Here is an 11449-nt window from a genome sequence, read left to right as displayed (position 1 = left end):
TTAAGTGAGCATAAGGTCATCCTAACTAGAATATTAGTTCATAATTGAATGGGTTCTCCACAAAGTTTCTTTACTGCTAAACTTCTGATGACCTGCTTAGAATGAAGTCAGTTTAACTAAGAATGGGGACAAGACCTATATTTAAAATGTTCTGCCACACCAAGCCCACAATTAGTGAACCCTTTCATTTTAAATGGACTTGAGTGGAAGATTTTCCATACGGAATATGTTGTAGCATAATCTTCTCTATTTCAAAATTCTCAGTGATCTCAGTGAGAATTAGTTCTAAGTAAACACATAGAGTGTCAACTGCCTTATATAGCCTCTTTGCTCAGAAGTTTTAAACTGACTGAAACTTAGGCAATAGCTGGTTTTACATTTAAAATGGGAGTTATAGCAAAATATTGATTGTATTTTGTACATGTATTAAATAAAGGGGATGATGGTAGCACAAGAGAAGACATTTTGTTGTAGGTTTATTTGTTCATACTATTTGCCACCTATTCTCTCAGGTGACCTTGGAAAGCTATGACTGGCCATAAAAGGGAACTGGTTGCCAAGTACCCAAAATGCAGTCATGTGGAGTGTGTATGTGCAGCCATTGGAAGTTTGCAACAAGTCATAAGTAATTTGGTTTCCCATCGTTAACTTTAAACAGTTTCTAAGCAACCTGTTCTTAAGTGAGGACTATGTGCGGACTAAAGGGAAGTTTAAACCTATAACATATTAAGAACATGGTTGTTAATTTCTGTTGAGATTGCTAAATATTTCTTCACTGTGATTTTGTTTTTTAAACTTTACAACAGTTTACAAGGTTTACAATTGCTTAAATTTATTGTATGTGTGTGTAGGACTCCACTCTTAACAAGTGAAGAGCTCAGATACATAAAAGAATTCATGTGCAATTTCATCCTGTGGTATCCATCAAATCAGAGCAGTGGAGCTTAAGTAAAATGTAAGTACTTGCTTTCATATGTTTATATCCTTTTAAAATGTGCTAAGTTTGAAAAAAAAAACCAGCATTTTTTAAATAGATAAATGAGCAATCCTAACCCACCATTGTTGATGACTACAGGAAGTTTGCTTCTTCTGCTTTTATTTAAAATTGTTCTTCACCACCCCCCCCCCTTCCTACTTACCATCTTTATATTTATAGTTCTTTATTTTGTTAGTTTGGTGCTATGTGCTACATGAACATCTTGCTGAGCAAAGAACAAATGTTTGGATAACTCAACATAGTAAACTGGAGTGCTGCGTAGTTCTCTTTTTTTCTTATTTGTCAGAATACTAATGAACAATTAGTATTCTCATTCAAATATTAATTACTCATAGAGTATAGTTTTGACAGAGAAGATGGCCAGGATGTAAAACTTTTAAGGAACAGAAAATAGGAATGCTTGCAAAGGGGAGAATTCAGAGAGACAGAGAGACACACACACAGAGAGAGAGAGAGAAACAAAGGGATTAAAAAAGAGGAAGTGAAACTGATGCATAAAGCAATCAGATGAGCTGTACTATAGTACCATAAACAGAATACTGGATAATGAATATGTTTAGGAGTCCTAAACTGGGTTGCCAAAAAAGCTTCAAATTCAAACATACAAACAAGATATAACAGGTGACACCTGGCTACTGAATAATCACAGTATTTATTTCTTAATGTTTTATTAAAGTTCTTCACAAAAGTAAAACATGAATTAATAAGTAAGATTAAAAACAAGAAACACAAAAAAGATAAAAAGTACAAAAAGAAATAACATACAAATAAAAGAAAAACGATACATAAAGAAGTGACTTTCAATCTTCTTTACAAGTTACAAACTTATTCTCTGACCTCCTTTATTAAAATTATATTAAAATTCCCTTCTTGTGTTCAACCCTTTTTAATCAGCAAATCCATCAATCATTTGGTTCATTTTTTTTTTCATTTTCAGCAAAAAGTCTGTAGGTTTTTCCAGTCTTTAATAAAAACTACTTACTGTCTTATCTCTGATCAAACAAGTCATTTTTATCATTTCCATAAATTCTATTATCTTCACAACCCACTCCTCTATTATGGGTATTTGAGTATTTTTTAATCTTTATACATATTAAAATGTCATTGATTATCTTGAATAATCATGGTTTACATCTTCTTTTCCTGGACAATCTTTTGGCAATGGGCATTTACAAGAGAGATACTTGCCCTCCTTCACTGAGCCGTCATTTACCAATTTCCAGCTTTCATTTAGTAAAAGAAATGGCATTAGGTAGCTAAAGAAACTCAAGGAAAACATTAGCATTCATTCTGGTTTTCCATTTCAAAAGGTATTCATATAAATTAGCAATTTTTAATCTGTTTTTGAGTGACTAAAGGTATTTCTGTCTAATATATATTAAGCAATAATTTTTGGATTTTTTCCCCATCCAGCTGATCAAGGTAAAGACATACTAAAGTAGAACTTTTTTTCTTTTTTTCTTTTTTCTTTTTGCAGCATCATAAAAGCAGTTTGCCACTACATTCTTTGGGAATGTTTTTTCAGTTTCCTAAGTCATGCTAATATGACTGATACCAAGTTCTATTTTAGGATGAAAACCTACTTTGGATTTCTGCCCTTGACACTTTTGCAGTGTTTTCTGACAATTTTTCAAGCAGCATATTTGGATAGAAAAACTGTAGTTAACATAAGCCGGTGTCAATGAGTTTGCAAACTATGCTAAACTAATTGTATATCTTTTTTAAAAGAGTTGGCAACTTAGTTGATCAAGAAAATGCTTCACAGTATATCTGAACCTCAACAAAGCCTTCAACAGAGAGCATCATACTATTCCCCTTCATAAAATGATTAAAAATGGCTAGATGATACTACTCTTAAATGGACTTAAGTTGGCTAAATGACCCATACTCCCAAGGTATGTTGTACAAGCTGTCAGCTAATGGAGTAGGCTGCCTGTAAGGACCCATCTCAGCTAACCATCCAAGAAAGCAGAACTCTTGAAAAAAGCATTATCTCAAAAGGAACTTTTATTAGGGATTAGTGACAGTAGGGAAGTCAAGGCAAGATCTGGGAAAAATCCCGCTTAAACGGTATAGTTAAATTAACAATCTTCCTCCTCCCACCAAAGTCATAATGTCCATTTGAAATCCAGCCAATCCACAGGTGCACGATGTTTGGGTAACTGGCACAGTTGGCACGCATCTCAAGATCAAGTTTTTTTTCTCCGTAACTATGGGAGACACATTCTTCTCTCAAGGAAAAGTAGAAAGCGAAAGTTAACCCAAGCGAAAGCAATTCCCCCTCCCAGCAGAATGGCAGGCCCCAAACAAGAACACATATGTAAGGAAAACAATAATGGTTTGGGGATCTGACACTGCCACATTAAGAGAGATCAGTCCTTCATGATAAATCAGACTGGGAAACCAATGCCATGTAGTACAACTTTTATTGTAAAGCTATAGTATAAAATCTTTCAAGGCGGAATATGCCTCCCCTCTTCCTTCCTTTATCTCTGTCTGATCTAGGGAGGGAGTTTGTTTAAGACCTTTACTCATCTTTCCTTCTTGTGTCAGGCTCAGGTTCCTTTTATGTGACTCTTGCCTTGGTAGCAGCTCTTCCTCCTATCCAAAAAAATAGCTTAGATCCACAAATGACATTTTTCTTAAAGTTACAGCTTCTATAATTGAGAAACAAAGGCAGAATACACAATTAAATACTGCATACTGATTACATTAAAAGAAAAAAAAATATTTTTTTGTGGCAGGCATCATATGGTTCCAACCTTTGATCTTTTTTATTTACCCCTGCCATGTCTTTCATCTAATCTGTTTCATATGTAGGCTTGCTAGAATGCATATTATCTTAAATAGGATCTATAAAGTGTGTTTTCTCCAAAAGAAAGAAAAGCAGCAACTCGCGACTATGTTTTATCGTTCAGTTTTAATGTCAGTAGTAACAAATAAAAGGTTGACCTCTCTAGTTTTTATATATTTAATTGTCTGGGATTCTTCTTGGGCTTGATTTATATAATTATTTACACTCCATTTTTTCAGCTTGACTGGTCACATGAACAGCTTACACTTAAACAAAACTATAAAAACAAAGTCATGTAAACTTGGTAAAAAAAAATAACATCCTGAAAACATCAGAAAAATGCAACAATCTAATGTCACATTCAGTTTAGCCTCAAGAGCAAAGGCATTTCGCAAAACAGCTTTCCTTAACCTATTGTTTTCCAGATGTCTTGGAACTATAATTCCCAACTTGTCAGCTACTGGGAATTCTGGGAATGGTAGACCCCAAAACATGAATATTCAACATATGAATCCAGAAACTTTGGAGGAAAGTTTACAATATCAATACAAAATGACACAAGGGGCTTATATTCTTTGGAAACTAAATTATTACAAATGTTGGTGACATTGGATTCAGTAATATAATCTGGATTCTTATAATCTTTTAATACCTGATTTCATACTTGTCCATAAAATTATTCAGAATTTATTCCTCTGTAGTGGTAATTTCTCTAATTAAGTCCTACATTTTTACTTCTCTTACAGTTTCCTGAAAACTGAGTGAATATACAGTTTGAAGATTTATTCTGAAGAAACAATTCAATTAAATTACCCCTTCAACATAAGTGTTCAAATCAGACCAAATGTCTTTAAAACAAATCATATCGAAAAGATTCAAATCCAGTTCAGGCATTTGGACGGATGTTTGCATATGTAAAAATACCCATTTTCCAAACTGTTTCCAAAATCTGATGAAAACCAATTCAACTCAAATATTTGAATCAAATCAAATTTCTGAATCAATTTTTTAAAAATCCAAGAGTCCTGGATTTTCCTAATTTGAAAGCTTTTATTTTGCTGTGATAGCTTTTCTGTTTAGCAGAGAAATGTTATACATTAGATTTAGGTTGTAATGAACCGTGATCCCCTTTCCTAAAATCTGGAATATTTGGGACTCTTTTAACTTAAAAAAAAAGGAGCAGTGATATGATTCAGCAGGAATGTGACTTGAGATATATGAATTCCTGCCTTATGGAGAAAGGGGGCCATTTCCCCTCACTTTGCAGGGACAGGGTGCCTTCTATTCAATATTAACTCCTGGCAATTGCCTGGATTAGTCCCTGCAGTTTTTTAAACAGCATTTTCAGAAGTGATCTGCTATTAATTTCTTCCTATGGCTGAGGAAAGTAACTGACCCAAAATCAACCAGCTGGCTTTATGCCTAAGGTGAGATGAGTATTCACAGTCTCCTGGTATCTGGCCTGATACCATAACCACTACACCAAATTGCCTTTGTCTCCCTCACTAGCACTCAATGGTGATTTGTCAAAACATGCTCTAGTGAATCCTGCACTGAGCAGGGAGGTGAGCTAACTAGATGATCTCTAATTTACTTTTAACTTGTTTCTAGGATTCTAATTGATGTAGTAGCCTATAACTATAAATACATTCCTTGGAGTGTCTCTTTTCAGAAAGTTCCACATTTACCAAATCTGTTGAATTTACTCTCTGTTCTTTTTCCAGCTGAAACTGAAACCCTGAATTCCCCTTCACTCCTTTATCTCTTTGTTTCAAATATTTACATGCTATCTGTCATGCAATGCATCTCCAGGCAGTTTACAGAAACAGATTTTTACATAAATGCAATCATATAAAAACAAACATGTCCACCAGTATAGCTGGTAACACTATATAACACTGCCTCACTATATAACACTGATTCCGGATCTCCCCTCCTTCCGCCGCGCCCTCAAGACATGGCTGTTTCAGCAGGCAGGACTGGCCTAGGGGTAATTTTAAATTGGTTTTAATTGAATTTTAGTAGTGCGGCCGATTCGAATATTTATTTTTAATTTATCTTAGATTTGTATTTTGTATAATTGTTTTAACTGGCTGTAAGCCGCCCTGAGTCCTCCGGGAGAAGGGCGGGGTATAAATGAAAATGAAATAAATCTTAAATCTCATAAATATTTCATCTCTGCTATCATGAGCTCTCAAATGCTTAGGTGGATTTTTTTTTTAAAAAAAAAAAATAACAACCCTCTCCCCTGAGGCTCCACTGTTTTAGATTTCCAGAAGTCTATGAAGAGCTGGTTTTCCCTAAGTGCTGGGCTAAGATGAGACTGGAGTTCAGCTAATGTGTTGGGAGTATGGTCTGTAGTTTTTGAGATTAATGTTTTTGTTTTCTTTTTATGTTTTATTGTTGCTGTGAACCTCCCAGGATTATTGTATATAAGAGGGATGGTCATATAAATATGGAACAGAATGAAACCAAACACTCAACTCCATTCCTGACTTTTCTCCAACCTCATATTTAGAAGTTCTGAATGAAAGCCGTAGAATGTGTTCCTTGAAAATAAGTGCAGACTTGACATCTGAATTAAGCGAGATCCAGAAGTTTGTCCGTAGCTGTTCTCACCTTCAAGGGACTGAAAGTAGATTTTTTTAGATGTCCCACTGCAATGTGTGATAGTTGGAGAGAGCCAAAGACACTGGCTGGATTACATATATGCTTTATTGTTTCCCACTTTGAACTTCTCTTATATTCAGATGAATGTCAACATGAGATTAATACTTGCTTTATTTTTAATGCGCTTCTGTCAGGTCCCCAAATCCTTATTATCTCCTTATCTCCCTTTCATATATATATTCTTGTGCTTTGCTTTGGGGTCTGCCATTTAGTTGGGGGGAGGGAGAATATTTGCTTTCGTTTTGGATAACTTTTGCTGTCTGCGTTTCTCTAGCCACCTCTATCCACTTGAGAAAGGAATGTCTCTCCTTATCAGGGAGACGGTTACAAAAAAACAAAACTGGAGAATACCTTGAGATGCGCGCCAACTGCGCCAGTTACCCATACATTGTTGCCACCTATGGATTGGCTGAATTTTAAATGGACATTATGACTCTGGTGGAAGGAGGAGTATTGCTGGTTTAATTATACCGTTTAAGTGGAATTTTCCCCAGATCTTGCTTTGACTTCCCTACTGTCACTAACCCCTAATAAAAGTTTCCTTTTGAGACAATGCCTGTTTCAAGAGTTCTGCTTTCTTGGGTAGTTAGCTGAGGTGAGTCCTTACAGCTCCCCAAAGGTCAGAACAGAACAGAATAGAACAGAACAGAAAAAGCCCTATTCCAAATAGCACAGTTACTCCAATCAACTTTATACTGCGTCTAGAAACAAATAAACTACTGTATGTAAAATCTTATTTAGACTTTACTACAATTATAATACAGTGTTCCAATCCACTCCCTCTGGTTGTAAAATAAATCCAGTAATATAGGATGAAAGTGGCCTATGGTGACAGAGTGACAGAGATACTGTATACAGGCTACAAACATAAGGAGTTGAAGTATTTTCTAGGTCCACAAGAAGTTAACATTTAAGAGTGGCTCAGGCAGACATTCTCTCTAATACACTAGAGTACAATAAGGAGCAGATACAGCACAATCAGACTTGCAAGATTCAATTATTATAGCCAAGTTCAATAAAAACAATTTTGCTTTCCCATGGAGGTCATTTCTTGGCCTTTTCTATCGTTTGCATTTAATAATCAATCAACCTCTAGTTATCAGATGAACTAGAAGAATATGTAAACTAAATAGTTTGTACTCAAACATTTCTGTCTGCCAACTGAATGCACACGACTGGTAGAATGAATTTTCTTTCCCTCCCTCTTAAGCCTCCTGAGTCTATGTTGAAGGATGGGAATCCCCTTTGCAGCAGATTTACAGAAGGAAGTATAAAAAAGGGTAGAAAAGAGGAAGATGGTAGAGCAACAGGAACATCATTCTCACAACTATGGACGTTAGCTAATAAATAAAGTCCACATTTTATGGATAATTCTATAAAAATAATGAACATATAGGTAGGAAATGTAAGGAAATGAAGCATTTGCAACCAGATAAAATTTTATGACAGCATAAAAATAATTAGCTGTTTTTCATGTCTAATACAATGGCAAGGCTAAGGTTAGCTCCAAGGAAACAAGTAAACTATGGATAGAGGGCAACATACAAATCTATACAGAGCAACAAATCAGCCAAGAAATCTGAACCTAGGGCCCATAACCAAAGGGCAACTTCAAACAAATGCATTTGGCCAAAGATTTGGCATGCATATACAGCAGTTTGATAGCACAGCAAATTTGCCCAAAAGGTGCTTGAACAAATTAGCTAAACATTTGTAAGTTTGCCTTTCCACCAGCCAAAACACTAGTCAATGTTCCTTTTATAATAATACCAGAAAATACGAAAACACTAACAAGTGAAGGTCATACAATCTAGAGAAAGAAAAATTTATATTTGGAAACATATCTGTTATTATCTTCAATTTGACCTATTATTCCTCACACCACTCTCCACTATTGTCTGTGTGGTTATCAGAAGTAAAATCTGGGACCATATTCAGGTTTTTTCACTCAGATGTTTAAACCTTTTATCTCTGGACAATCCAAAAGAACAACCGACTTTCATGAGCCAAAGTCTTGTTTCATCCAGGCTTTTGAACTTATATTTGCATCTCCAACTTTTCTTAGGTAAGGAGGAAAAAAGAACAATTTTTGTGATGCACATGGGTCAGAAGAACGTAAAAATCAAGATGGTAGCCGCCCAATCATAGCCCTGCTGTCATGTCTTTCTTTGTAACAGGTATACAGCAGTGCTGGGTACTCCTAGTATCTCACTATTACTCAAAGCACAAAAACACCGGGGACCTCTCTTTGGTATGGTCATTTTGATCTTTCCTAAAAGAAATGACCTGATGTCAGCCCTTTGAAGCAGGCCAGGTCACGGAACAAATACAGGAGACATTCAATGAATGCTACTTCGTTGTTGTAGGGCATAATAACAGACTCTTATGAGGTGAGGACATTTTAAGTTTCTTTCTCATAGTTGCTCCAATTTCTGGATAATCTCTTTTCCAAGTTCCTTCTTAACAGCCCTTTCATATCTTTCCCAAATTCAACTCTAAATTCCTTTACACCTGGCCCCAATAATTTATGATGTAATACCTGCTTAAATAGATTATTACAATCTATGTAACTGCAACGTTTATATATATGGTACACGTAATAAATCATTACTAGGCCTCCATGAGATTTGGAAATGACATATAAAGTAACAGTATCAGCCATTTATTTACCTGTGTGTTAAATATGCTAATAAAAGCTGGGAATTGTATTTTATATGTTTTTCTAAATTTGGGGTGAGTGCATTCCTGGTTCCCCAAATTATTTTCCCACTACTTCAAAATTTCTAGTTATTTTACACATTTAGGTTCTGCACTAATTTATTCTAAGAAATAAATTTAAATTTCATTCTTTAATGAACTTTAGCTCATATTAGGAATCACCCCAGCACAGAGCTTTTGAGCCAAGTGGGCAGATTACTGCAATTTCATCCAGTGTTCTTAGCTGGGCATTAAAAGATAGGTGGGGATTGAATGTTAAGTCAGGCAAGAAACCAGAAAGTTGCTATTGCATATTTTTGTTGGTAGCCTTTTGCCTGAAGAACTTCTCAATAGTATTGCACATTCCTTATCAATATAATGTACAAATGCTCATGAGTTAAACAGTAAATGCCAGGTAAATAAAGAGAATGCTTCCCTATGACCAGGCGTAAGATTGTGTGTCACATAATATAAAGTTTATATCGTTGAAGAAATCTAGTTAAAGGTATTTAAAATACAGGTAGAAATAGGACTGCAGAAGTACTCAATTTACTTGGTTAAAAGACTGAAAATTTAAAAAATGAAACTTTTATTTTAGGTTTGGGTGATTAGATCAACTTTGTGGTTAAAGAAATGTTTTGCATCTACTAAACATGTCAAGCAAAAAGTTGAGGTTATAACTTTTCTTTTGTACTCTAATGTAATGAAAAAAGCAGAAATCACTGCTTTTTCCCCTTTCCCTTTCTATATCTTTGCATTCTTTTTTCTTTTTCCTTTCTTTTCTGATTTTTGTTTCTATTTGTATTTTAAATTATAATAAACTTTTATAAAATTCTTGAAAAAAAGGTGTTAAATCCTGGGAATAATGGCGCTTGAGACGATTCATCTCCAACAAGTCTTTATTGTTTGCTCCACTCTACGAACAACGACAACCCCAGAGGCGCGCAAGCCTCTATATATACTCTCCAATCCCCGGACAATTCCCCCCAGTCACAAGGCAGTCCTTTCCCGCCTTGCGCATGCGCGCAAGGCTGGCGCCGGTCAGTCTGGTCCCGGGCAGCTTTTGCAAATGCCCGGGACTCTTGCAACTTCCCGCGCCTGCTTCTGCAGGCACGGGACACAACACCCCTCCCCCCTAGAATAAACAATGCTGCGCCCAACATGGACGCCACCTTTGGTAGAAGGGTGTGAAGGAGCCGCCGTAACGTGGCGAATCATGCTGTCTAGTAGAAACTCCTTCAGTCGACCCAGGCAGCTCGTAGCGATGTAGCCTTTATTTCCGCACGCTTCTGGCGTCCACCGCGTCCGATGCAATGAATCTCAGCTGGGCCCTTGTCCTGACGATCCTTGGACCTCCTCCCAGCTGCTTGGTAACGCTTGTCCACCTTCGTGTGGATGGTTGCAGTCACTGAAGCGCTTCGAGTGGGCCGCAAAATCTTGGCCACTCCACTTGCAGATTCTTCTGCTGCTTCCCCAGCTCGCTGATCTCTCTGTTGAAATGTGTGCCTCCAAGCCATGACTGATTGCTTGGGCTGGAAGTGTTCCTTTAAGGTTTTCTTGAGGTCGGAGTACGATACCGTTTCCAATGAGTCTGGGGAGAGTAAGCTCTCGGCGATCTCAAAGGCATCTTGCCCACAAACGCACAACAATGTGGCAGCCTTTAAGCCTTCCTCTCGAATCTGGTTTATGCGAAAATACGTCTCGACTCTTGCCACGTAAGATTCCCACCTCTCGGGGTGAGAGACGTCGAATTCTTCTAAACGCCCAACTTTAGCCATGATCGATGGTCAAGTTTCTTCTTCTTCAGCCGCACGCACCCTCCAGCGACTTCGTACTGGCAGGATAACGCTAACTTCCACGCCGTTTCTTTCCCGGACTTCTTTGGGTGAGTCTTCTAGCTTTTCTTAGCTGTAGAGACTGTATCCCACCTTCGTCGCCAGTGTTAAGTCCTGGGAATAATGGCACTTGAGACGATTCATCTCCAACAAGTCTTTATTGTTTGCTCCACTCTACGAACAACGACAACCCCAGAGGCGCGCAAGCCTCTATATATTTATTTATTTATTTATTTATTTATTTATTTATTTATTTAATTAAACTTATATGCCGCCCTTCTCCCAACAGGACTCAGGGCGGCTTACAGCATATTAAAACGATACAAACACTATCCCCAATAAAAACCAATTAAAAACAAATATTTACCGCTGTGTTACCATTAAAATTCTAATTAAAATTGTCCCTATTTAAAATTCTCCCTAGGCCAGACCCGCTTGCTGAAAAAGCCATGTCTT

This window comes from Protobothrops mucrosquamatus, unplaced genomic scaffold, assembly GCF_001527695.2.
Source record: "Protobothrops mucrosquamatus isolate PMUCROS unplaced genomic scaffold, P.Mucros_1.0 scaffold1787, whole genome shotgun sequence".
NCBI classification, from domain to species: Eukaryota; Metazoa; Chordata; class Lepidosauria; order Squamata; family Viperidae; genus Protobothrops; species Protobothrops mucrosquamatus.
Note: the sequence above shows the minus strand (reverse complement) of the source record.